Source organism: Eptesicus fuscus, chromosome 5, assembly GCF_027574615.1.
Source record: "Eptesicus fuscus isolate TK198812 chromosome 5, DD_ASM_mEF_20220401, whole genome shotgun sequence".
Lineage (NCBI taxonomy): Eukaryota > Metazoa > Chordata > Mammalia > Chiroptera > Vespertilionidae > Eptesicus > Eptesicus fuscus.
This window is the reverse complement of record NC_072477.1, coordinates 52,624,070-52,638,243: the sequence shown is the minus strand read 5'-3', so window position 1 is coordinate 52,638,243 and position 14,174 is coordinate 52,624,070. Positions and strand designations below refer to the sequence as shown.

The 14,174-nt window shown below is 35.5% G+C and overlaps 2 protein-coding genes across 5 annotated transcripts in view; both read left to right on the top strand.

Annotated features, from left to right (window-relative positions):
- TCF12 (transcription factor 12) overlaps window positions 1-14,174 on the top strand; it is a 386,352-nt gene that overhangs the window by 14,311 nt on the left and 357,867 nt on the right. The gene's annotated exons all lie outside the window — the stretch shown is intronic.
- Window positions 9,066-14,174, top strand: part of LOC114232030 (general transcription factor II-I repeat domain-containing protein 2-like) — a 47,844-nt gene continuing 42,735 nt past the window's right edge. The window contains exon 1 of the mRNA XM_028147820.2: window positions 9,066-9,081. The gene's annotated coding sequence lies outside the window, so the exon portion shown is untranslated. The remainder of the gene's footprint in view (window positions 9,082-14,174) is intronic.

Below are 14,174 nucleotides of genomic sequence, written 5' to 3'. Positions count from 1 at the left end.
GGATAGACAACAAAACCAGTCTTTGGTAATTTTATTATCTCCTTTTATATGTTAAAAGTTTTCATAGATTAGTAGCATAATGTTTATTCCTGCAATATACTCAGTTAAAGGGTCTTTATTAAAAACAAATTGTGATTCTAATGAGCATATGAAAAGTCCCTCAGGAGTCTGTCATTGGCTTCTTAGTCCCGGTTTAATATAAACTATGAAAGTAGCAATGAAGTGAGGTGAAATAAATTAGTTTGTTGTTTACCTGTGTAAGAGGCAGGCCAGTTGGCCATTCTGACTTCTGGTTGTCTTGCAAACCTGTTCTCTGTACTGTTCCCAGTGTTACTGTCTTAAGAACCATGAATAGTTAAATCCACTTAAAGTTTGAAGGAGTTTGAGATGCTCTGTTGTAGGAACACAAAACAGGCCATACAGCCAAGATCTCTCTTGCCTTTATAGTTATATAATAACCTCTTGTCAAGTTTAAAAGAGTAGTGCCACAATGAGCAGACTCTGGAGGTTTGCTGAACTAATTGTACAGCAGTAGGACTTTGCCCAGTAAATCATTGGGGGCAGGGGAGGAGTCTTATTGTTTTAAAAAATCAATAATGATAAAAGTACTTCATAAATATTTACTCATGTGTTATTTACTTCATAATTCTTGTAGGAAGTTGGTAACTGTTCATTTTACAGAGGAAATAGAGAAATCAACAGTGATATACATTTCCCTGTGGTTTCTTATTGCCCCTCAGAAGCAGCAAACTGATCAGTTGTAGTTGCACCTGCACTGATACCAATCTACACCAGGGCATGGTTTGCCTTGAGCAGGAATTTAATATCTCTAGAAATCTTTAAAATTTGTTTTTGTAACAGGAGGCTTAAATAGTGTAATGCTGATATTCTCCAAAAGAAAGACCTTCAAGATTTATTTTTATTAAAAAGAAAACAGAATTATCAAAAGCCTCCATAAAATAAAATTGTTTGTAGTATTGCAAGATATTGAATATAAACAACTGCAATCTGAAATGTTTTTAGGAGAGTGTAATTCTTTTTATGCGTGGTTCTTCTTTTAACTGTTCAGCTGTCATCAGACTCTGTGCCTTGGGGAGAAGATGAAATTTGATATATGTGTAAGATTTTGGAATATTCACATCTATTATTTAGTTGAGGCCATAGAAAAGAATGGTTACTTCATAGTGTGGAAAATTCTTTATTTTCACTTCCACTTTTCAAAGACTTAGTGTTTATAAAGGCAAGTAAAAGCAGATGGAAAATAGTTATTATAAAGGTAGTTTAAAAATGTTATTAAACATACAGAAGATACTTTAATGAAAGTTGTTAAAATATAATTTTGGAAACAGAACTTTCAATGAATTAAAATGAAAAGACTTATGCTAACTTTTATAATTTGAGAGGGTGCCGATTAGTTCATTTTATATTTTCATTTATTTAAAACTAGACTGGGTATTCATTACACTGAAGTGTATCTGTAGGTACTAGAGCTCTTACTAACACACAGTTTTATTTGTCTATGTAGAGTAGTTTGTTTAAGGTGGTGGAGAATAGATAGACACATTCTGGTATAGTGGAAAGAGGAGGGGTTTGGAGTCACAAAGTTTTGGTTCAGTGTTGGTGTTATCATTTACTAGATTTATGATTCTAGGGCACTACATTAACTTCTCTGATCCTTGTTTATCTTCTGTCTAAAATGAGGAGAATAAAAATACTGCCTTAGGGGGTTGTGATAATGATCAAGGTAAGCAATTTTAAGGAAATTTTTTTCTAAAATGTGGAGGTTTATGGTTCTGCATGAATATTAGTTGACTTATTATGTTAGGTGGCATAGCAACTGTTGAAGGGATGTAAAGCTTACAATTATATATGGAGAAAGTGACTCTGCATGCAAAACATTCCAGTTACATAGTTACTGAAGATTAGATCAGGTGATTGAGAGGGATGATGACTCCTTTATGGTAACTAACCCTCAAAATTTTAAAATTCTTCAGGTGAGTTCTTCCTCTTTTGGGTTAGATAAGGAAAGTTATATCAATAAAGTAAAAGAAATTCTCACCCATATTCTTTGTTAAAACTGTTAATTATATCCCAAACCGGAGAGCACAAATATTAGTACCCTCGAACCCTTTATTCTCAGCTTAGCTGTTTAAAATGCTTGTTGAGGATCTGTGGCTGTGCAAGGTTAACTTCAGGCTTAAATAGGTGCAACAGCAGAATAGTTCTTAGGAATAGCCTGCTTTTGCTTTGTTTAATGAGTAGTAATCTGGACAAAATTTTAATGTCAATAAGAGTCAACTTTTTAAGGATTTAAAAGTACAGGATGGAGTGGCTTTGGTATACTCACTCCTGAGTGAGGATGAGATGGTACAAGGATGAAGTTGGGAAATGTAAGTGTAACTCAGATGTGCGGTATAGGCAGGGAAGACTGATTTAGTCTCATCCATAAATGACAAGGTATCAAGGCTTGGGACTGTCTGTTGAAGCCACTGTTTCAGGCCCCCAAACTACCCTTTTCATTTAGTATCCTTGTCTGGTTAAATAAAACACCTGGCTCACCTTTTATTGGAAAATATTGGGGTTTTCTCTGTTTGTTTATAGGATTGTATTGTTTAGAAGTTTTCTTTTTATTTTAAAGAAGGAAATCAGCAAATCCAAATTTCATGGAACCTAGAGCCAGTAGGGCCATCAAGACCACATTGGTGTGGCTTTGATGGAGGCCTGTGCATTTGTGGGCTCCATAGGAGCTGTTTGTTATTGTTCTTCAGGATAAGACAATGACTGGGTTTGGGTGAGAAGGGTTATAGGATGATTTGACAGTCACTCTGGGGCCTCTGTCTCTGGGTTTCCAGAGACATTGTAATAGTTCCTAAAGCTTTCTTGAAAGATTTATATTAAATTACAATGATGTGAGAGTAGGTGGTAGGTAAAACAGCAAAACTAAGGACCCTGGGAAATGAATAGTAGGAGTTCATGAATGATTTGATGGTCACTTCTGGGGCCAGGTGAAATAGCTTATTTTTCTTTCGTAGGTAATTGATGACTTCTGCATTCCTTTGCCATCTCTGGGCATTTCAGTAGTCTCCTTACTTGGGCTCCTTGCTGCCAGTTGCTCTCTTTTCCAATCTGTCTTAGTCTGCTCAGACTCCCATAAGAAAATACCTCAGACTGGGTGGGTTAAACAAGAGCAATTTGTTTTCTAACAGTTCTGGAGGCTGGAAGTCAGAGATCAGGGTGTCAGCATGGGTGGGTTCTGGTGCTCACTCTTCTTGCCTTGCAGATGGCAGCTGCCTTCTTGCTGCATTCTCATAGTCTTTCCTCAGTGTGAACTAGAGCACGTTGAGGGAGAGAGAACTCTTTGGTGTCTCTTCTTGTAAGGGCACTAATTCCTTCACAGGGGTCCCATTCTGATTACCTCATCTAATCCTAATTACCTCCCAAAGGCTGGCTTCAATAGATAAGTTTTGGGGGGACACAAACATTTAGTCCATAACAAAATCCTAATGTTTTTAAACATCTTCCTCGTGTGATTTGTCTCTACATTTATTCCCTATTGGCTATCAAAACAATCAAAAGTCTCACCTTGGTATTTAAGTTCTTTAATAATCTGATAGGAATATAGGTTACCCCTTTCTCCACTCCCTATTTCCCAGTGTGAATTGTATGATTTAGTCACACTGGTGCTTTTATTAGACCTTCTACTTCTAGTTATTCTTTTCTCCCACACTGGAATACCTTCTTGTAATTCTTGTGCCATTTGAATCCCCTGTCATTTTAAAATCTTTTCTACCCTTTTTAGGTCATAATTTTGTAAAAATGTGGCTTCCATATATATTAAGGACTCTTGGGTAAAGGAAAGTAAAACTTCTTTTTTGGCTCCTGAAGGCAAAGCTAAGTTCAATATGGCAGTTATGGCCAGTAGATTTTGAGTACAACCAGTTATTATAGCTGGATAGACTCATAAGTTTAAAAGAAGACTGAAGCCCTAACTGGTTTGGCTCACTGGATAGAGTGGCGGACTAAAAGGTCCCAGGTTCAGTTCCAGCCAAGGGCACATGCCTGGCTTGCGGGCTTGGCCCCCAGTGTGGGGGCATGCAAGAGGCAGCCAGTCAATGATTCTCTCTCATTATTGATGTTTCTATCTCTCTATCTCTCTTCCTTTCTCTCTGAAATCAATTTAAAATAATGAAAAATAAAATAAAAGAAGACTGAAGCCTACTTCTGATGAACATTGAACAAAGGATTTCCGTTTGTAGGAGTTCTACTCTGTGACCTCCAAGTTCTTTTTAAACCTAAAGTTCTTTAGAATACTTTCATCTTTTAAAAAAATTACATGTATGTTAGCCAGATTATAGCTACCCAAACGCAAGGATAATGTTTTACACTTGTTTTTCTGCAAAGTACTCTATTTTGAGGTCAACAGACACTTAATGTTTGACTATTTTTAGGTTTGGGGATGTGCAGTTGGTTGGTGGAAAGCAAGATTAAATTCCTTAAATTAAATTTCCTAGATTAAATTTCCTAAGTGGCATTTATCTTTTCTAGCATCAGCTGCATGGTGAAGCTTACGGAAGCACTGAACTTGTGTGGATTAACTGACTGGAGACCTGAGGTGTTCATTTGTTAGAATGAATAAATTCTACTCGTTTTCTTATTTCTTCTGAAAGGATCTTAGTCCATCCAGGACCCCACATTTAAACACCAAGGATGAATAAGAAGTGGCCAAGTGGTTAAAGTCATTGAGATTGTATGTGAATACAGCTGCCTCTACTGAACCACAGCCCTGGCTTTCAAAAGCAAAGAGAAGTGATACTTTGATAGTTTCTTTTTACAGGGTGTGTGTTACTTTTGTTCTCTAGTAATGTCAGATTGTGGGGAGAATGGCTTGTCCGATTCTGAGATTGATTGGATAGAGGAGCTCTGTTGTATAAGGTCCATAGGAATCATTTTACCATAGTCTGGAAATCAGTAGATGGCCAAAGCCTTGCAAGAATGACTTTTCCTAAAACAACCCTGATTTTTGCCAAATGGAAGAGAGGGTAAGCCATGGAAGAGAGGTTGTATGATCTAGCATTAGAGTAGAGTGGGAAAACATCCATTAAGAACAGAAAAATATGCTCTAATTTTAATGGAACCAAGTCCATTCACCTGTTTAATTTGTGATAAAAAGGTGAACTACCACCTTTTTACTTAATGCCTTTAAATCATCTTCAGTTTGGGGGCCAAAGCTAATTTTGTTGACTGTAGAAACTAGGTTGGCTTTTTTTTTTTTTTTTAAGTTAAGCTGCAGATCTATACATGATTTTTTTTTTTTTGGCAACTGTATCATTTATTCATTCATTCATTTAAATAGGAATTGAGTTGACCACTCTGATGTAATGTAGAGCTAAAACATTATTTTAGTACGTGGAATTTGGAAAAATCTTGTTTTAAGGAAAACAATGGAAGGTTAAGGAGTTTTGTCAGGATTGTATTAAGCTGGAGGTGTGATCTGGATGATAAAGATGGTAAAAATTCTCATCTCAGTAATCTACCTCAACAAAAATTCTCCATTGTAAACTTCTCACGGACTTAAGGCAACTCTATTTGAGCTGTTGGCTATTAGAATACTCTTTTATATGTTTCAGTTCTCATATAGCTTACCTGTGAAATGTGTAGAATATATTTTCATGGATTTTTATTTTAAACAGTAACTTTCATTGCTTGTAAAACCTACAGATTTCTGAGATGCCACCTTTTTATAGACTTAAGGTTGATTTTTAGTTCTCTGAAAGTGCCCTTTTGCTCCCTGTGAAAGGAGCAGGTTTGGAATATTCAGTGAGTCTAAAATGAGATAATTGGTATTTTTATTATTTGAATGGAGGCTTTGTATTTTTGAGCTCTGTGAAACAAAGCTGTATTTGTAAACACATTTCAAAATTACAAATGACAATTTTTGGTGAAGATGTTAACTGAATAGCCAGAAAGTTCAGAAAAAAAGGAGCTTTTGTTAACATTTAATAATAATCTGTTTTCATTGGCGATCTCTTTGATGTTTAAAGAGTACCTGATTTTTAGAGCTTTTTTGTATTGAAAATAGTCCTCAGATTGTGTTGTGGTAGGAGGATATTTTTTTGGTATCCAATATCCTACTAGTAAATTAGTTTTGGAGTTTCAACTGTTGTCTTGATTTAGAAGAATGTATCAAAAGCAGTGTACTTAAATATGAAAATAGTCTTGGGAAACTCTAGGAAAGCATTTGTTTAGTGCTCTAATGTCAGATGAACAAGTTACTGTGTTATTGGACCAATAACAGAAATATTTTGGTTTGGCTCAACTGGTTTGGGTGTAAACATAAACAGTGTAAAAGGGCTCAGGCAGAATCCAAAGTAAGTCTTCAGATTTGTAAAATAAAGTTGTTAATTTTATATTCCCCTCCAATTCCTTCTTATTTTAAAGACTTTTGTTGTTTGTTCAGGTATGGAAGTATTATTTCCAGGGGAAGTGTGTTTTATCTATTTGTAGTGTGGTTTTTACTAACCTTCTAGGTGACTTAGGAGGGAAGTGTTAAGTTTTAAATTAATTTAGAAAGCCTTTATGTAAGAGACTGAAAATGGTTTATTTTATTAACTACTTTTGAAAAATTATAAAAATACAAGCCAAAGCTAAAAAAAATCTAAACAGCATAGAATGGCATATGGTGGAAAACTAAAGTTCTGGTCATTCCTTCCTGTTCCCCATTCCCACTCCCTTGGCAGAGTTTTACACTGTTAAGTTTCTTCTCAAAGTTTTTCATGAATGTGTAAATGATGAATAGCTCTCTCTCTCTCTCTCTCTCTCTCTCTCTCTCTCTCTCTCTCTCAAGATAGGGAACAATAGTTCTTTGACTTAACCTTTTCACTTAACAGAAGGAGTGTAGGGGATCACTAGTAAAGGGCATTCTTGAGCCCATATTGATTTCAGTAGGACATTTGATTTCTTACAATACGTGTAATGACTTGTCCTATTATAGAAAGTGACATAATTGTACAACACATATGTCTTAATGGAGCTAAAAACCACAAAAGCATTACCATTTGTTGGCAGTCTTAAAATTTCAGTTTCACCAACTTAATTGTTCTCCCCTGTAGAAAACAAGCACAAAAATCAATTTTATTGTAATAGAAAGCATTCAATAAAATACTAGTTCCTTATGTAAAGGCCCTGAGCACAGGGCATACTTTTACATGAATTATTTAACTTAACCTTCACAATGCTCTTTGAGGCAGATTCAATTTTACTACTATTTTTGCAGATGAGGAAACAGGCCTCATACGGTTTGAGTAACACAGCTGCTAAGTGGCAGAATCACATTTCAAAGCTGACCCATACAATTATGCAGCAGTAGCTAAGTTATTCAGATTGTTAAAAAAATTTGACTCATGGACAGTTGTCTAATATCATGTATTCAGATATCACAGTTATAAAAATTTGGTGAAGTAATCATTGTTAAAATGTGTTTGGTGGAGGGATTTGCTCTTCTCTGATCCCAACTCAGCACTGTAGTAGCTGAGATTATATGGAGAATTTTTAACAAATAGCTATTCCTGGATCCCCCACACCTGATATTTTGATTGCATGGATCTGGGGTATAGCCCAGAAATCTGAATTTTTAACAAGTTCCTACTTAATTCTTAAGCAACAACCTGGCTCCAGTTTAGGACCATTGACGTGTGTCTTTGTTTCAAATTTATGAATATGAGGTTTCAGTTCTCTACTTGTTTTCTCTCTGAAGATAATGAACCATTACTTTGTAGAAACAAACATGTGAAACTTGAAAGTTCATTTAAAGATATGTTAAAACTAAACAAAACTTCATCTTATTGAGCTGTATTATATGGCGCTATAAGTTTTTATTTTCTTCATAGGGCCACACTGTAATGGAAAGTGAATAAAACTGAAGACTTTATCTTATTATTTATTGCAGAGGTGAACACTATGGAAACATTTTGTAAATACATCTCTAAAATGCATAAACTGGAAAACAAAATTAAATGATCAAGACCCAAAGGCTTAGAAATGGGTTGTCCTTTTCATTTTCAGTTGGGAGCAAGACAATACTTACCAATAAGTAGTTGTGGATTAGATCTTCTGTAAATCTCCCTTGGCAATACTTTGCAGTTTCAGTGTAGAGGTCTTGCACATATTTTGTTACATTTATCCATAAGTGTTTAATGTTGTTTAATTCTATTATATGTGGTATTAAATTTTTTTCAATTGTTTGTTGATGCTATGTAGAAAAAAATGGATTTTTATATATTGACTTTGTGTCCTGTAACCTTGCTAAATTAAATTCACTTATTAGATATAATAATATATATATTTTTAATTGGGTGCTTTAGTATTTGCTATGTATTCAGGGAGGTTGTCTGCAAATTAAGAAATTTTTCCCATTTTAATCTGTGTAGCTTTTATTTCTTCTACTGACTTAGGATACTGGCCATTATAGTTTATAATAATAAAAGCATAATATGCTAATTAGACCAGACAGCTGAATGACCTTCCGGATGACCTTCCTGACGAAGCCAGGGCTGTGAGGGCCAAGCCCCTTGCACGAATTTCATGCATCGGGCCTCCTAAATATATAATGTTAAATAGAAATGATGAGAGTGGATATCTTTTCCTTGTTCTTCATTTTAGGGGAAAAACATTCAGTTTTTCACCATTAAGTATGATTTAAAGTGTAGGTTTTGGTAGATGTCCTTTACCAGGTTGTGGAAATAGCTTTCTAATCCCAGTTTGCTGAGTGGTTGTTTTTTTTAAGTCATGAATGCATTGATGTTTTGTCAAATGCTTTTTTTGAATCATATTGAGATCATCAGATGGATTTTTTCCCCTTTGTTCTCTTCATATAGTGAATAAAAATGTTTGATTTTTATAAAATGTTTAATTTTTAAAAATCCTCACCCAAGGATATTTTTTCCATTGATTTTTTTAGAGAGAGTGGAAGGGCAGGTGGAGAAAGAGAAAGACACAGACAGACATCAATGTGGGAGAGACAAGACACATTGATTGGTCGCCTCCCGAACTTGACCTGGGTTGGGGATGGAACTTGCAACCCAGGTACTTGCCCTTGAGTGGGGTTCAAACCTCTGACCCTTTAGTACATGGGCCGATGCTCTAACCACCTAGCACACTGGCCAGGGTGTGTATTTTGAATGTTTAAACCAAGTGTTCCTGCAATAAATTCTACTTGCTCAGGATGTATTATTTGTATATTACTGAATTTAGTTTGTTAAGGATTTTTGTATCTGTATTTTTGATGAATATCAATCTGTAGTTTTCTTTTTTGGTACTGTCTTTTTCTTGATTTTGGCATCAGGATCATGCTAGCCTCACTGAATGAATTGGGAAGTGTCCCCTCACTCTTGTATTTTCTGCGAGTGTTTGTGTAGAAGTGAAGTTATGTATCCCTTACATATATAACAGAATTCACCAGTGAGGCCTTCTAGGTCTAGTGTTTTCTTTATAAGGTTTTAAATTGTGAGTTCAATTTCTTTAGTTGATTTAAGGCTATACAGATATTTTTTGTATTCTTGAATTAGTTTTTGTAATTTGTGTCTTTTAAGGAATTTTTTTCAATTCATTTGCTATTCCATTTATTGGCCTAAAATTATTCATAATATTCCATTATTCTTTAATTTTTGTATAGGATATGTAATCATGTTTTACCTTTCCCTCTTAATATTGGTAATTGTGCCTTTTCTCTTAACCAGTCTTAATAGAGAGTTTATATTTATCCATATATTTTCCATTTTCATCATTCTTCATTGCTTTATGTATATCCAAGTTTCTGTCTCATCTCATTTTCCTTTTGCCTGAAGACTTTTCTTTAAATTTTTATAGTGTAGGACTGTAGACAGTGAATTCTTTTTATTTTTGCTGGTCTGAAAATGTATTATTTTGCCTTTATTCTTGAAGGATATTTTTGCTGGAAATGGACTTTTAGATTGATTTTTTCTTTTCAAAGTTGAAGATTTCTATTTTTTTTTACTTTCATTGTTTTTCAAGATAAGTCTTCAGTAGTTCTTATCTTTGTTCCTTTCTGTGTAATATGGTGTTTTGTCTATGGCTGCTTTTAAAGTTTCCTTGTGTTTTAGTAATTTGATTATGAGATTCCTATGTGTATGTGTGTGTTTCATAAGTATGTTTATAGTGTTTTATCAAATTTGGAAACATTTTGACCATTATATTGTCACATGTTTTTCCTTTAAGACTCTAGTTACACAAATGTTAGCTCTCTTGATATTATCCCATGGGTTGTTGTGATTCAATTAATTATTTTCAGTCAAATTTCTTTTTACAGTTCAGTTTTAATAGTTTGTATTATTGTATCTTCAAGCTACTGATTTTTTCTTTTATATTATCTTGTCTGTTGTTCATCCTATCCAGTAAGTGTTTTATTTTGAATATTGTATTTTATTTCTAAAGGTCTCTTTTGGGTCTTGCATATCTTTCCTCATGGTGATCCTGTTTTTCTTTAAATCATTGAGCAATTTGTAATAGTTGCTTTTAAGTCTTTTTTTGCTAACATCACCTTTTTATTCTAGGCCTGTTTCTATTGACAGATTTTTTTTTTTCTGGTATGAGGCATGTTTTCCTGCTTCTGCACATGGCTGGTAAATGTTGAGTAGATTCTAACATTATTGAGTGATTGGATTTTGTTGTCTTCTTTTAAAGAATGCAGGACTTTGTTATGATAGGAAATTAAATTACTAGAGATCAACTCAATCCGTTCAGTCTTGTTTGTATTTTTTTTTGTATATTTGTTTTTGTAGAGTGGGACTAGAGTAACTTTTATGATAAGAATAATTTAGCCTGTTACTAAGGTGTAACCCTTCTGAGGCCTTTACTGAATGTCTCAAGTTTTCAATGTTTATGCACTACTATGACTCCTTCCAACTTAAAACATCTCCCAGTCCTGTCTGAGCTCTGGAAGTTGTTGAACCTATAACTTCTTGGTAATTTTCTGGCTGCATTTTTGGCGTTTTATCATATGCTTGAGTAAGATACTCAAGGGGACCCCATGCAGATTTTTTGAGATCTGCATAGCTTCCTCTCTGGATCTCTGCCCCACAAATTCCAGAACTCTAATCTCTGCCCCTCAACTCAGTGATACTGCTCTGTTCTGCTTGAGATCCCTTTCCTGCACAATGAACTGCAAATTGCTTCCAATGTTGATGGTAGAGTTCACATAAGTTTCCCTTTTCTCAGGGATCAGAGTCTTATATTGTTTATTTTCCAACTTTATAATTGTTTGCAGTGGGAGGTTAAATTCAGTTCCAGTTCCTATATCATGGCTGAAATCAGAAGTGCCCTCCTTTTTAGAAAGGTAAATAGAAAATGTGTAATAGGGAGAGTGGAGGCAAGGTTCTTGAATGAGGGCAGTATTCTTGAAGCCAGGACAACCACTTAAGTCTGGTCAGATGTTACACTGCATTGTGAGTGATGGCCCTGAAGGTGTGTGATACACAGCTTAAATGACAGCTTGGTGTGGAGCAGAGCTGGGTGAAGATATAAGTGAGAGTATGCAGATGTGGAATTGATAGAACCTCATCTTAATTGAGTTACTAGTGTGAGGTAGCGTTGGATTTTTTCAAGATGATGTCAAAGTTTTTACTTCGCATGATTTATTTATCACTGTGGAGGTGAATAAGCCCTATTTATAAGGATTTTATGAGACATAAATGAGATCATGCATGTGATAATGTTTTCTAAATAACAAAGTAATATACAATTTGAAGTACTGTTTATTGCTAAAATCTATCCTCTGGGTCTCTACAGAGAAGCCTGAATAATGTTGCTCTGGTGTCATAGTGACCTGAAAAACTTACTGTATCTCCAAAACTTCAGAATTCATCTCCATGGAGAAGGTTTATTCCTCTCTTTAAGAATTTAGTCAGTATTTGAGTTTCTTAGCCTCAGGGCAATATGTATAAGATAGGTCTTTAAGTAAAATCCCTTGATTCCAGAAGAGACTATTAAGACAAACTGAAATAAATACCAGTGGAGCAGTAAATACCAGTGAAGTAGTAAATACCAATGACATTTTGTGTAAGTTGAGGAAGATAAAACATTGTTCTCAATGGTGGAATCACCTCAGAATGAAGCTGAAGAGTAAAGTTTATGACAGAATCAGCCCAGAGGTCATAGGCAAAAGTGTAGAATAGTGACAATAGTCTATATAAAGCTTTTGTAGAATATGGATATGTTCTATTATTATAAGCATTACCACCCTGCTCACTCTCTTATATATTATACTTGCACTCATCTTTCTGTATCAGAGGGAAGAGAATGTTTTACACTTTTCCATGGTAAGGACACAAAAATTTTACTCTTTCCCCCAGATAATCATAATCTATAAGAAATGGACAACAAGGCCCCAATACAGATTACCTTTAAGTTAACTGATTTTTTTCTGTTTGATTTCTCCCAGGTTTTGTTGGTGACTATGTGTGAGAGAAAATGTCTAATTTCATGACTTTCAGAAAAGGTCATTTCACAGTACCCTGAAAAGGCAAAAAAGTTGTTACATTTTAAATTCTTGATTTTACTTTTATTCCTTACATTGAATGTCTATGTTTTTAAGTATTTAGTTTTCATCAGAATTTTGATTTGAGTTTTTTATATATCTTCTATGTCACTAAACTTTTTGAACATATGGGATAGTTTATAAAAATTGATTTAATATCCAGGTCTGTTGATTCTTATATCTATGTCAATTCTAATTAAATTTAAGTTGATTGATTTTTTTTTTCTTTCTTCTCTTTGATTTGTACTTTTCTGCTCCTCTCTATGCCTAGTAATTTTTTATTAGATTCTAGACATTGTGAATTTTACCTTTCTGGGTGCTATATATTTTTGTATTACTAAAAATATTCTTGAGCCCTAGCCAGTTTGGCTCAGTGGATAGAGCATCGGCTTGAGGACTGAAGGGTCCCAGGTTTGATTCTGGTCAAGGGCAGGTATCTCCATTGCAGGCTTGATCCCTGCCAGGGTTCATGCGGTGGGAACCAATTGATGCGTCTCTCTCTCTCTGTCTCTCCCCATCCCTTCCTCTCTCTAAAAATCAGTGGAAAGATATCCTCAGGTGAGGATTAGCAACAACAAAAAAGATTTTTGAGCTTTGTTTTGGGAAGTAATTGTTACTTTGCAACAGCTTTATTTCTTCTGGACATTCACTTGCTATAGAAATTAAAATTTACTCACTAGTATATATTTCTTTTTAGTAGGATTTTATTAATAACTGCATTGTGGAGTTTGGTGTAAGTTATTTTTGCAATATTTCTATTTTAAGTAATTTCAAAAGTCTTACAAATGTGTGGGACAAAATTTAGTTTTTCAGAAATTTGCTTTGATATTTGAGGTATTTTGATAGCAGTACCCAAAAGTACCTGTTAACCCAAAGCTATTGTATTGTGCCTTATCCTAATTCTTACAGTTTTAACTAATCTTTGAGATTAGAGAAAACCATTAGTTCAGTAAATAAGTGCCTGTTGTATGCTAGGCTTTATGCTAAGTGCTTTGAGGATAATAAAGATGTATTAGATATGATCAGAGTAGTTCCATGTGTCTAATAGAAGAAAGAATATATATGCCATACTAATAATGGTAATCCTATCTAATAAAGAGGGAATATGGTAATTGATCCTCACGCTGTCACAAAGATGGCAGCACCCACAGCCAATAAGAAGGGAATTTGCTAATTGACTGCCACACCCTCAAAGATGGTAGCGCCCAGTTCCCTCAGCCCCTCCAGGGTGGCAGGCGCATGACAAGGCCGGGCCCGCCCCGCGTGCCTGCCTCCGGAGTCCCCCAGTTCCCTCAGCCCCCCAGCTGCCCAGGGCTGGCCTGAGGCGCAGGCAAGCCTCGGATGGCGGCTGCCCAGGTGCCCAGGGCCGCCCGAGGCTCAGTTAACTAGGGCCATCTGAGGCTTGTGCTGCCGGCAGTGGCAGCAGCAGAGGTGTGATGGGGCATCGCCTTGCCCTGATCTTCGGGTCACCCTCCCACCTCTGAGGGCTCCCAGACTGTGAGAGGGGGCAGGCCGGGCTGAGGGATCCCCCTTCAGTGCATGAATTTTCATGCACCGGGCCTCTAGTACAAATATAAACCTTTTTGAAATACTGTAGACATGCTGGAAAAATACCTATGAAAAA